At 33.1% G+C, this 14,222-nt stretch overlaps 2 protein-coding genes across 2 annotated transcripts in view; one reads left to right on the plus strand and one right to left on the minus strand.

Annotated features, from left to right (window-relative positions):
• Window positions 1-14,222, minus strand: part of LOC134686613 (GDP-fucose protein O-fucosyltransferase 1-like) — a 340,651-nt gene that overhangs the window by 19,859 nt on the left and 306,570 nt on the right. The gene's annotated exons all lie outside the window — the stretch shown is intronic.
• Window positions 13,007-14,222, plus strand: part of LOC134686521 (neurocalcin homolog) — a 32,547-nt gene continuing 31,331 nt past the window's right edge. Inside the window, exon 1 of the mRNA XM_063546189.1 lies at window positions 13,007-13,209. The gene's annotated coding sequence lies outside the window, so the exon portion shown is untranslated. The remainder of the gene's footprint in view (window positions 13,210-14,222) is intronic.

Consider the following 14,222-nt stretch of genomic DNA (forward strand, 5'->3'; position numbering starts at 1 on the left):
GTTAGCAATATCAACGATTTGATAATGCTTATATCTACAAGCTTTCGAGCATTAACATACAGCTATCTGTTGAACACATGAACATTTTTTTTTTGGCACAACCAGCTTTACATGAACAGCACATCAGAATTACAAAAGCATCTAACGCTGGTGGTTGTTCTAGCAAATTGATACTGATCATAGCGCTCTAAACAATCCTATCATAGTTGTTTGGCAACAGACCAGTGTTGTGTTTAAGAGCAGATTTCTAAATCTTCGTCTGAAAGTTGGCTTGTTTAATGTGCTTTAACATTGCATATTTTGCATTTCAAAACGTTCTGATCTTTATTTATCGATATTTTTAATTTCGTAGCCATATATAGAACACGAAAACCTCTCGAGTGTTTTGACAACTCTTCGCCAACCTCTTTCAAGGTTTCACTAAGATGGAATAGACCTTCTGAAAACTCCACATAACGTGTCAAAAAGCCGAATGCTTTGCTTTTTTTCTTTACCAGACAAAACACTTACTGAATCACAACCTGTATTGGCGCGAGATCCTGGCAGTTTTCTACAAAAATTCTCACCAAGTTTACACACATTGATTGCACATTTAATAATTTGCATTTGGAGGGTGTATATGTCAGACTTACATGCAATGTTAGAATTGATATGTAACTGTGAAAATAGTAAGCCAATACTTCCACAACAGTGTCAGAAGGTTTAATAACAATGGAGTCGTAACCTTTGTTAGCTGCATGTTTTTGCATTTTATTAAGAAACATTTTTTATCGGCTTCTTCCTGTTTGATTATAAGCTAAAACTATGTTACGCTATTTCATTTTCAACATATATTTTGTGGCACATACTTCCATGTGATACAAATAAATCACTACATTCAAGTGTAAATCTATAGGATTATTTACTCTTTTGAAACAAAAGAATTCAACAAAAGCAACTTTCCCCCAACTAACAAAAATTTCTTCCATTCCCAAGAACACGATTGTGACTGATGGTTTAGAACTTATCGTAATGATTTGCCCTCCCAAGGAACTGCCGTTCTAATTTCGTTATGAATATTGTGCGATACTATTCAGTGACAAAATCAATGCGGGACCACTTTTTGAAACTAAAAGGATGGTTTTTAAAATAACAATTGCCAAATCGAAAAAAGTGCTTGGTATCCTAGTAATTGTTTGAAAAACTACCATGTCATCAAATATCCACACATGCTTTCCTAAGGAATGAGCCTTTTCTAAAAGACCACTCAGGACAGGTTTTAATTTTTCATTACATGTGTACAATCAAAGTTTGCAAGAGACATTGGAAGAGGATCTAAATCAAACTGGAGAACCTATCGCATAACCAACTATCTTGTCTGGGCTCTGACATGCAGGATACATTTTTTCATCTGCTCTCAATGTTTTGTTGTTCTTATCGGCCATTAACTGCTTGCCTTTTATTATCTTTTTTAAAAATGTAAGCAATGATTTTCTTTTGAGTGTTTTGAAGATATCGGTTGACTTTTGAATTAGCCGTTCCGTAATGAAAATTTCTTCAGCAAATTTTCCCTTTTCATACGTGTTAAGAAGGTCGCACATTAATTCCGAAGAAGCAACAGAACCCGAGAGCACGCCATTTTACTGCTCAGATGTTATAATGGAATTGGCCAGCTCTGCAGTGTCTGAAACAATTTCAAAACATCAGATTCGTCTCGCTTCATTCGAGTTCTTTTTGGGCGGATGTTTCAGGGTTAACCATTCCTACCAAGTCTCGACATTTTAATGATATTGAAACTCTTTCATGTGCATTTAGCAACCAACGTTTATCAGAATCTTTATTTAAACTGAAACAAACAAAGCCATTTTTTTGTATCTCTAAGAAACCTTAGAGAGAAAAAAGTATTGCCAAACCCCACAACTGACTATTTGACGTTCGTTCAAAGCGTTGTGTGTCGATTGAATGACTTAACAATCTTAAGTCAATCAATTCATAGCTACAACACAAAATGTTATCAAGCACACCTTTATTGAGTTCGATAGAGTGCACCTTTTCTGAATGCCAACAAAATCACCTTAATTTGTATTTTTTTCATAAATATTTCGTTACACTTTCACTTTATAAAATAATTTCTCTCACAAAAACACCATAAATCGACAATCAAATGTTTGTTTTCAGTTGCAAATTGATAATGCTTATGTGTGAATACATTGTACATGTTGTATACTGAATCAAAGACGGTAATTTGATGATTTCCGGTATTTCACGAGTATTTGCACGTACATATATTTTATTAAATAATTCATATTTTAGACGATATATAAATACTGCAAATGATTTAAACATTGCATAATGATTAATTCTCAAGTTTAATTAGCTAAAACGGGTAATTGTATAACGAATTTCTTTATGAAAGGTGAAAATATGCCTCAATTTGAACCCAAAAATTCGGATTGTTTGTAATGTAAAAAACATTTCATTTTAAACAAAAAATCTTCCGAGTTACATTTAATATGATAAGTTTTGTATCTCTTTTAGTTGTTTAAACCTATACTTTATTTTTTTTTAATCGCTTTATATTAAAAAATTTAATTACAAATTACTTAGTCGTGATTGTTAAATGAGGGGACCATTGGAAGGGACGTTTTAAATCCTCTTTTGGAGACTTTTTTTTTTAGTCTAACACCTTGTATTTTATCAATAAGATAATGAAGTTGAATTCTATCAAAAAAAATCGCGGTACCCTGGGGTGTAACACAAACTCCTTAACTAGCGCGCTTTTGAGAACTAGCTGATGGACTAAATGCCTACCCATGTTAAAATGAGCATAGAGCATGACATGAAGGAATTATTTCTTAACTAACAACCACGGATAGGCTCCAACTGAGACACCACAATAACGGTTCTCCCTGTTTTGTTCCTGAATAGTGACATCAACGATCAAATGCAGCTTTAGGCGTAACCGATTAATAAAGACACAACAAATATCGCATTTCAAGATAGATGTAAGGTTGAAATGCTGAAATATATTAAGTTAATTAATTAGTTTTATGTTGATAATCCAAAATCTCTTTACTTTACCGGCATATTCAATGATCATGGCAACAGTTGTTCTATCGCCTTTCCAATGATTGCATTGTCAAGTATAATTCAAAATGACTCTCTCTCTCTTAGCATTTCAAAGATTTTTTTTTTACTTCGGACATCACCTCCCTCAAGTGATACATAATAAAAAGAAAGAAAAGATATCGCTGATAAAGTCAAAAATCATAAACCCAGGAAAACAGAAAACAAATGGTAAAAGAGGAAACATATAATTGACAAACAACAATAACAAAACAATAGATGATTAAAACAAATGACTCAAGTTACACAAACCACACCCAAACTCGGAAAGAACTCAGTCAAATGTCCCTGAAGGATAACTGCGCAGTTCCCGCACCAAAAGGAGAACCCGTTGTTTTACTTATTGTTAGTAAAATACAACAAGTTGTGTTAAAAATAATGGCATAAGATATTGAAATTTATGGACTAGTATTAAGCGCACGTGAGTCCGGCTGGTTATATCATTTTTCAAAAGAACCTAACATCTTCATGTCTGAGTTTTAACAATGGAATGGCTTTCAATTTTTACTTGTAACTAGATGGTCAGGTGTATATAGTATATCCCCTAATTGTCATAATGACATTTCCACGTCACACAGATTATTCAATTCGCTTTAAAATAAAGCTATCAAATCGGATCACTATGGATTCCCCGGTAAATATATCATTTTCTTTGAAATCCCTTGATCATTTATTTACCCCGCAAACGTCCTGATTTTGATATCATCATTTTTCAGTGATCTTTCAGACTTGTTCTTAACGCAATAAACTAAGCTTAACAAGTACGACTTTTGAGATTTGAAATATATTCTACCTATATTTGATTCGATTTTTTTACCACAATAGATTATTCATTAAATTAGCCTTGTACTGATGATTTATGACTAATTCGACGAGATTGCGGTTCGCAATTTCCCCACAATGATAACTTGATCCCTTAAGGATTCGGATGACATAAAATGAAAAATAGCATTTACAAAATTGTCTTTATTAACCATTTAGTGAGTGAAATCCCACAGAAAAGGTATATCTTTATAAGATAAACACAGAAATATCGTTTGAAAAATTTAAACCAAAAACAAAATGGACGGAAAATCAGTCAAATGAAATTGGATTATATAATATGCAAACACCATAGCAATGATAATACTGACAACGAAAATTAAATAGTTTGTGGATCTGTTTACCGTTGTAGTTTGAATAGATATGAAATCATATATATAAATGGTTTACTTTTACTTCGATGGAGAGTTGTCTCATTGGCACTCACACCACATCTTCTTATATCTATTAAAAAGTTTAAAAGGTCTTTGCTTTTACTATTCTTATAGGACGTAGACGGTTTATTTATCACTGAAGCTGGTCAGCATTAATGTACGTACAGTTACTACACTAATATCTACCGAGGGTATTCCAGAGAGTGATATTTGGAGTTTTCTTACTCGCGTTAATCTTTTAAACATTTACATAACACAAAAAATTAGATGGTCATACAATCTAATTAAAATATTGATCTCTGATTACGTTATACTACATATGAGTATAACGTAATCAGAGATCAATATTTTAATTAGATTAATGGTCATACAAACATAAATTGGTATAAAGAGAATGTGGGGTGTACATCAACAGCAACATAACAACTCAAATAATCAAATGAATATAAGAGGTCAATAAACACTGGTCGGTTTAATTAGATAAGTACAGATACATTATTTCAAAGGACACAGTACGATATGAAAATAAGAAGATGTGGTATGATTGCCAATGAACAAATATCAACCAGATCTCAAACGACGTTTATTAGAAATAGGTAATTATATAGATCAACGTATGTGGCCATCACCCATGTGAAAAACCCATACCGTATACAGCTATAAAATTCCCCAAAATAAAAAAAACGAGAAAGTTAATCAAATAATTCATAACAATACCGTATACGAAAAACAAATATGGCAGACACGAACCAACAACAAAAAAATGAATTACAGATCCTGACTTGGGTTAGGCAGATTAAAAATGTGGCGTGGTTACAATGTTTGTGAGCGCTCACCCCTCCCATAACATGTGCTCAGAACCTAGGACAGTGGAGTAAAAGCATACTGACAAAAGAACAAACTGAAGAAAAAAACCAAGTTGCATGAGGCTTAACCCAATAGATATGTACGAAGCACGAACAAAAACTTACACAAAAACAAAGCAACGTTTAAACATTTTTCGACGATGTTAATTTGGAACAAGTCTGCTATCATAGGGGTGCATTTTTTGCCTATAGGAATATATACCTTGCAACTTGTAGATAAACATTACAATGCTGATGAAATGAACAAAGATGTTGTTTATCAACTTATCATAATTGCAGTAAGTATTTATAGCATATTTCTTTCTTCATTACAGAGGAAAAGTTTATATGAGTTGCATTATTGTATAACCAATCAGATTTTTAGGACCATTTATAGGAGGCCTTAATCTGAAATGTAGTATATATATATATATAGTGACATGGATATTTACTATCTCAGTCCAGCAAAACTGTAAATTAATTTAACCAAAATTGTGTCACCAACAGCATATAATATGAAGGACCAAACATTTAAGATTTGCGAATAACGCCGGACATCGAGAATACCGACATGTCACGAAATAGAAGTTGCTTAATCGTATAATTAAGTTCCCGTGAAGTGAAATTAATATTCCATAATATAATTTCCGCTTGGTTAACAAATAAAACAGTATTTGTTCCTCACGGAATAAAGGAATATTGAATATGGAATATCTGTTTCAACAGGAACAGATATTTTGACATAGTTCATTACAAAGTTTCTAGGGGAACTTCTGCAGTTAGACAGGACAGGTATACGTTGACACTAGACAGACATATGAAGATGAATAAGGGTGATTTAGTCTTTTGAGGTCTCAAGCATCCTGACACTGAACTTTATGTATCAGTAAAGTATATTATAGATAACAAATACATGTATATAAGATCATTTACATCAATAGTAAATGGTGTCGTATGCTCTTTGTTTTTATTACTGCATGAAAACACACTCAAAACAACTTGAATAGTAGAAGATATAATATTATATGATATTGTATGCCCCTATTTACTGAAAACACATTTTAATAAATAGTTGACACAGATTAGGTTTCTGACACAGAATGAATGTGGTCTAATGAACTTAAAATGTTGTTTTTTTTGCTTTTGAACAATTCAGTATGCTGCTGAATATTAATCCTTTGATATTTAAAGAAATTTTCTTTTTCATTTCTGAAATCTGAAATAAGAAAAATTGAACCCCACCAATTTTTTTCACCTCCCCCTTTCCCTTATTCCAAAAATGATCTCAATTCAAATTTCTTATGGAGTTTTCAACAATAACTACTCATTTAAATACATCATAAAATATAAAATGTCATACAATCATGATTTAAATTAATTTAACTACTATTCTGGACAAAGAAAGATAACTCCAATGCATTATTTTATATTGACAAATTTCCAATGAAGTTCATTAACCTAAAGTTTTTGGCAAATTTCCAATGGAATTATTAATAATAAAGTTTTTGGCAAATTTCAAATATACATAATTTAAGGGCAGTTTAGGTGAGATATTAAAATGAGTTTCAATTACCAACCTTACATCTGCTTTTAAATTGTGTTTTGTACTAAGTAATTGTCCATTAACCTGGAAACCCTCCCCCCCCCTTTTTTTGCACCTTATTCCTGATACCCCAGTCCCACTAGGCCACGATCGCACTACGATCTGTGAAAAAAATGCAAATTTTGATGATCGTAGTCCGATCGTGTAGATCGCAGTAAGGTCGTATCACGGTCGTGGTGAGGTCTTCAAGATCGTGAAGAGCGTGGCCAACTTTGAACATGTTCAAAACAATCGTGGTGCGGTCGTGGCGAAATCAGGTCGTAGTAGAAGCGTAGTGAGAGCGCATTAAGATCGTAGTAAGATCGCAAAGGTCGCTGTACAATCGTAGCGAGAGCGTGATTCTATTCGGAGAGACTGCGCTACGATCGCACAGCGACGTTATCACGACCTCACTACGACCATCACGTCAGTCTCATTGCGACCCAACTACGCTTCCACTACGACTATACCACGCTGTTCACGACCATAGTACGATTCTAGCACGCCCTTGCCATCCTAATCACGCTCTTCTTACGACATGACTACGTTCACACTACGACCATCATTCTCATTGTCATTTTCACATAAAATATATAAAAAAGCTCCCTAGATTTTGTTTGTTTGAATGTAATTATCCATTTGCTCTAACGGCTCAACCATGCTTCTAGTTTTTATATAGATTAGACCGTTGGTTTTCCCGTTTAAATGGTTTAACACTAGTAATATTATCGGTCCTTTATAACGTGCTGATTGATGTGAGCAAAGGCTCCATGTTGAAGGCCGTACCTTGGCCTATAACGGTTTACTTTGATAAATTGTTACTTGGATGGAGAGTTGTCTCATTGGCGCTCATACCACATCTTCCTATATCTATTGATACATCTATGTCATCTCTGCTATCGTTCACTAAAATATCGTCATTGTGCTTTATGGACCAGCAATAGGTTGAAATTTAGGTTGGATTGGTTTGTCCGGCATCTCTGCTTGATCAGGATTCGTTATTTTGCTCCCTCTGCCTCTACATCAACTCCTACCACCATGCCCACGTGTTCTGGTAGATTTTGGTGGCATGACTGTATTGTTCCGGGAAATCTATGATTTAATCAGAAATAGAAGGAATTGAACTGTATTGATATGGAACACGATGTTGACGTTACTGCTGAGAACGTAGTAAGATCGCGCTATGAACGTAGTATAATCGTGGTAAGAACGTGTTAGAATCGCAGAAAGATCGTGTTGCAATCGGACAACTCGTGGTATGGTCGTAGTGAGAACGTGAAGAGCGTAGAAAGATCTTGATAAGCGTATTGAGGAGGTCGCAGAACAAGCGCAGTAGCATCGTGAAAGCAACGAAGATTTACATTTTCATGCCGCTCATACCGCGACCTCAACACGATCTAAATTTATTTTAGATCGCGGTGAGCGCGGTGCGATCGTGGTCAAGGGGTACTGGGGCTTTAAGAGTTTGAGCCATTACTCCCAAAGACAATTCTTACCATCCCTTTGTGGTATCCCAATATCCAAAATCTAAATACATGGTTAGATTCATCATATCAAAGAAGCCCAAGAATTCAAGTTTTGATGAAATCAAATCAAGTTCAATTTTGGACCCTTTAGATCTCAATGTGAACCAATTTGATAACCGTTCCTAAATATTAAAAATCTAAATGTATGGTTGGATTCTGCATATTGAAGAACCGAATATATTGAATTTTTGTTAAAATTAAACAAAGTTTAATTTTGGACCCCGATTTGGACCAACTTGAAAACTGGGCCCATAATAAAAAAAACTAAGTACATGTTTAGATTCAGCATATGAAAAAACCCCAGGAATTCATTGTTTTGTTAAAATCAAACTAAGTTTAATTTTGGACCCTTTGGACCTTAATGTAGACCAATTTGAAAACGGGACCTAAAATTAAGAATCTAAATACACGGTTAGATTCGGCATATCAAAGAACCCCAGTTATTCAATTTTTGATGAAATCAAACAAAGTTTCATTTTGGACCCTTTTGGCCCCTAATTCGTTCGGATCAAAACTCCCGAAATCAATCCCAACCTTCTTTTTATGGTCATAAACCTTGTGTTTAATTTTCATAGATTTCTATTTACTTATACTAATGTTATGGTGCGAAAACCAAGAAAAATGCTTATGCCAAGTTGGACCCTTTTTGGTCCCTAATTCCTTAACTGTTGGGACCTCAACTCCCGAAAATGATTTCTATTTACTTATACTAAAGTTATTGTGCGAAAACCAAGAATAATGCTTATTTGGGCCCTTTTTGGCCCCTAATTCCTAAACTGTTGGGACCAAAACTCCCAAAATCAATCACAACCTTCCTTTTGTGGTCATAAACCTTGTGTTTAAATTTCACAGATTTCTATTGACTTATACTAAAGTTACAGTGCAAAAGTATTCGGACGACGACGACGACGACGCAGACGACGACGCCAACGTGATACCAATATACGACCAAAAAAATTTCAATTTTTGCGGTCGTATAAAAACTACATCAATAGACGAAGATAATATGTGAACAGTAAATAACATAAATCAAAGAAAGACAAACATCATCGTCGCCAAGATAAAAGACAATTTTTTTTTACCAGAAACACATATAAACTTAGAGGATTCAAACTAGACTTAACAACAGGAACCAAAATATGACCGATGTTGTGCACAGGCACTTGTCTCAGAATTGTTTCCCCTGTATACCTTTATATAACACAAGGTAGCATTTTTGAAAAATGTCAGCCGGTCGAGAAAATCCGTTATATACCGATTTGTTCCGTTGCCAACCCCACTAAAACTTGTTAGGTCGTAAATCTAAATTGATTTTTCTACACAATGGTGTATATGTATATAACTTTATTTCCTAGCTCTATCATAGAGATTTGGTGTACATGAAATATATAACAGAACTCCTCCTTGTCTGTCTATTTGTTTGATACAAAAGAGTCACTGATAATACCTTTTTTATTTGACTTTTGACATTAGACCAGACTGAATATAAATTATTGAAAAACTGTCCTTTAAGAGCTATTTAAAATATGTTCATACAATCTTTCCTTCATTATAACGTGGTCCACTATATCAAGCGTTTTTTTTACTATCTACTGCCATGAGAAATAACGAATATAATGTTGTATGTTTGGTTACAGCTCGCACTTTATTGGTGCCAAGTTCCGGCTCTGTAAACACAGGCACTTGTTTTTATCCATTGGAAGAACCACTATCAACGAATATATACGTTGATAGTGGTTTTTCCAATGGATAGAAACAAGTGCCTGTGTTTGTAAAGCGTAATGGGGAGTAGAAAGAAAGAAGATGTTGGGAAGACCAGGGATAATGGAACTAAGAAATAGCTTGGAGATAATAGGCCGGTCAATGTAACATGTGTAATGCATGTATTCGTAATTGTCAATAAATTAATAGATGTATCTCTTCGATTTTTCAATACTGGTAAAAGAGTTTCAGATTGGAGATTGCCACAGACATGTTGATCTTTCAAAATGTTTCTAAATAAGTTTTTGAGCATCGTTGCAACATAGTACGGAGAATTTTCAAGAAGATCAAGAGTCCATAATCATCGGCAGCATTTCCACAATTGATTTTTTTAATGGGTGTAGGTACATTTTACCTGACGTGATATTTGAAGGTTAAGAGCAGGATTGTTCCTCGTATTATTGTATGAGTGAGTGATTCACATCACAGAGTTCCTGAAAACTGACGATATCAATATTGTTCTTCTTATGCATTTTAGGAATGGTCGCTGAAGTCTTTACAGTACTGTGCAAAACATCTGGCCAGTTTTCTCATCTCGGTATATTTCCTTTTTCTGTATATTTCTCCCTTCCCATTTCAGTGGCATCGCAATTAAGTTTCTTTGAGGAATAGTTTTATCAGATTTTAGAGTCATCTTTACTTTCATTTTGTTTGATTTCCATATAGCCAGTGTTTCTCCTTTAATGTTTTCAAAACTTGTTTTACTTCTTGGAAATCTCTTAAAATACTTTTAAGGCCGGATAATTTTATAAGAGTACGTTCAGTAGGACCCCTTTTTGGTTCCAGAATATAGCAGTTTTACAAAATTGTTAAAATGTGAAGTTTTAGTTATTATTTGGACAGTAGAATACCGTATACCCAACTATATCAGTCATATTCAGGACCGATAACTCTGTCGATAGATATTATCGGGTATACAATATTGTTAAAACCAGATCAATCGTATTAATATACGTCTCTGTTGGAATGTATACAATAACTCTTCTTTTTTTTTTACACAATTTAAACTTATATCGATTCATTGCCTGGATTTAGCTTCAAATATTGAATTAAAAAATAAATAACAATAAAATCATGTTCAATAATCGAAATTCATTTAAATTAAAATTTGAATCAGAATATTTCTTTGAAATAATTATAGAAACATATAAATTTTTGAATGCCTTTTAAACAAAAAATATTTTTTTAAAGAAATTTTCATAATATTCATATTTTCCTAAAGTTTATTATGAAACATACGTCTTCTGATTTGACACGGGAAGGAGAAGATATTTATTTGTACATTTATGAAAACTTTTGTATATCACAAAATTTAAACTCTGGTAATACATGTATACACACTGACAGGATGTTAGATGTCAGCTGGTTGCTTTTGGTTTGCACGTCTACCTGACAATATATTATGATGTAACATTACAACCCAGGTTAGATTTCACCTGTTCGGTCAAGGAATGAAATAATAAAGGTAGAATATTTATCTATTATAATTGGACATCAAAATAAATGTTCCCGTGTCACACTTAAAATATTTTTTTTTATTAAGAAATTTTGAAATCTAGGATATCGAAATATCTCTAAAGGAAAATAACAGAAACATTAGAGATTTTTTTTAATGAAAAATTAAATATAATGTAGGAACGTTCATTGATCATTGATTTGATGCAACATTTCCATATGATACTGAAAAATCTCGGAAAATTCCCTTTTTTAAATCGATGTTTGACCGAATTTGCCCTGAAATTAAACTGTTTTAAGTAGTATTTTTCGACAGCTATATGTTTGAATATACTAAATCGATTTGCAAAGTTTGTGTTCTATTTACGGAATTTCTTTATTTGTTGTAAAAGTAGACATGGGTATCTGTAATTTAGCATTGAGTCAACGGAGAAATGACGAGAAAAAGTGCATGTTTTACGATCCCGATTTGACCGAAATCAATCAAAAATTAAACTGTTTAGACCAACATTGTTTGATAGAAATATGTTTGAATATCAAGGATTGATTTGCAAAAGTAAGAAAACGCATCAGGTTTATGAGAAAATTAAACTTTATTGAAGCATATATGCATTTTATAGGGGGAAATATAATACAAAATGGCGGCTATTATATGTCACAAAAGTCACGTGATGACTAACTTAGTTGGATATGAAGTTCTGTTACATAAAATGTGGACTGTTTTTGATAGTGCAATACCGTGTATTGAAAACTAGCATCAGTAATTCATGCTAAATTACTGAAATCTTCACAATTTTAGCATTTGAGTTAATTTTTAGATAGTTTCCGTCTTGATGAGGCCGCATTTGTGTTCATTCTTAATATATATATATTTAAAGTAAATTGTATCTGATGATTATACATAACATATACAAAGGCTTATGAGAAGGCGGATGCGGCCACCTTCATTTCAAACTGACAAAAACAATCTAAAAGTGACATATTAAATAAAGGCATATTTGATAGATTTTTATTTTAATTTAAGCTTGTATTTGATCGTCTTTAATCAGTTGGAATCTTTCACATAGTACATTAATTGTATCTACTAAAGTATATAGACTTAAAAAGTGTTAAAAAAAATGTCCACTGAAAATCTTTCATCAGGCAGATGAGCCTGAAATTTGGGACCAAAATCGGCCCTTACCGGGCCTACTCCTTTTTGTGAATTCAGGTCTATATTGTATTAATTACTAAATATAAAATGCAGTGTGCTGATTCTTCCCATAATGGATCCTCCCTCTGTGGCAAAAGTTTTGTATGGTTATTTGATAAAAATTAATACAATTGCTATATATGTCTTTGGTACAGAAGTTTTTGCAGCTTGTGTCAAAAGTTTCACTTAAAAATCTATCATTTTATATCATGGAATATAATAAACGCTATAATTGACCATAATTTATCACGTCATTATAGGCCAGTGAAGTGCGGACGTCTGTGAAAACACCCACAAGTTGGTCATGTCAAAAAATCTAATTGGGAAAAGCCGGTATTACAAATCATTCTCTACCATAAAAAGTCACGTGACATGAATTGTTTGTTAGGAAACCTTTCATTGGTCAGATGCGTCAACATTTCTTTCGTTTAGTGTATTGGAAAGAAATCAACTCAGAGAATTTGTGTAAACATTCCAGTTTTCCGGGTTAATTTTACTTTATGAAGGAGACTAGGCCTCAATAACTAAATATATGATTTATTTACGGGTAAGTAAAAGGTCAAACATCTTGTGTATCTAATAACATTCGACATAATTTATGTGTGATGAGGTTGACATCTTGCAAAATATTTGCGACACATTTCACATGTTTCATCTCCACGGTAAACGGATTACCTCCATTGAAAGCGAAAACCTAAAAATATTGATTTAAGTGCAAAGAAAAGATAATCGCATGAACATAGAAGACGTCACTATTTTATAGTTGATTATTATGGTAGTCGATCCTGATTACCTTTGAAGAGGAAGAAGTTAATTAAATTTACACCTGAAATTAATTATATTGATAAACCACATGTGTCAAGTCAATACCCTGTTTTAAAGTTTAACATATAGCTAAGGATTTAAAAGGATGGGTAAGATGTATATGTCAATGAGAAAGTAACCCAACAATTAATGCAAATAATTTGATTCAAAACATACATGTATAATTTGTTGGGAGGCAAGAGTTCCATGTGACAACTCACTATATTACATGTAAATAAACAAATTAACATATATTATTTCAACTCATTGGAATGTTATATGGTACTCTCCTCTTATACATTCAGGTCACTGGAAACCTCAACATGACTATTTTTGTTATTTGCCATTCCTTACCCGTTCATTGCATTTTGTGTATACTGAAACTCTCACAATTACAGAGTGATGTGTAAATCTATTTTATGATAATATGATTATATTTGCTTTGGGGGGGGGGGAGAATCATTTAACATTCTCTGGAATTTGAATTAAAATCGCACATTAACTGTTTCACTTTTTCCTCATTGGATAAGTAGCATTCAAATCAAAACTTCCTGTTGAAGAGGAATTGTCACTTAACACTATGAATATTATGAAATTAATCATATTTTTTTTATTCAAATTGCAATATAACTAATGTTTTTCGTTCATTTGGATGACTTGAATTGTTAACCTTTCCTTTTGACCAGTGTAAGGCCAGCTTTCGAAAGAAATAACCATCCAAGTCTGTTTGACTTCAACTTGTCTTTCAGGCTTTTA

This window comes from Mytilus trossulus, chromosome 1 (genome assembly GCF_036588685.1).
Source record: "Mytilus trossulus isolate FHL-02 chromosome 1, PNRI_Mtr1.1.1.hap1, whole genome shotgun sequence".
NCBI classification, from domain to species: domain Eukaryota; kingdom Metazoa; phylum Mollusca; class Bivalvia; order Mytilida; family Mytilidae; genus Mytilus; species Mytilus trossulus.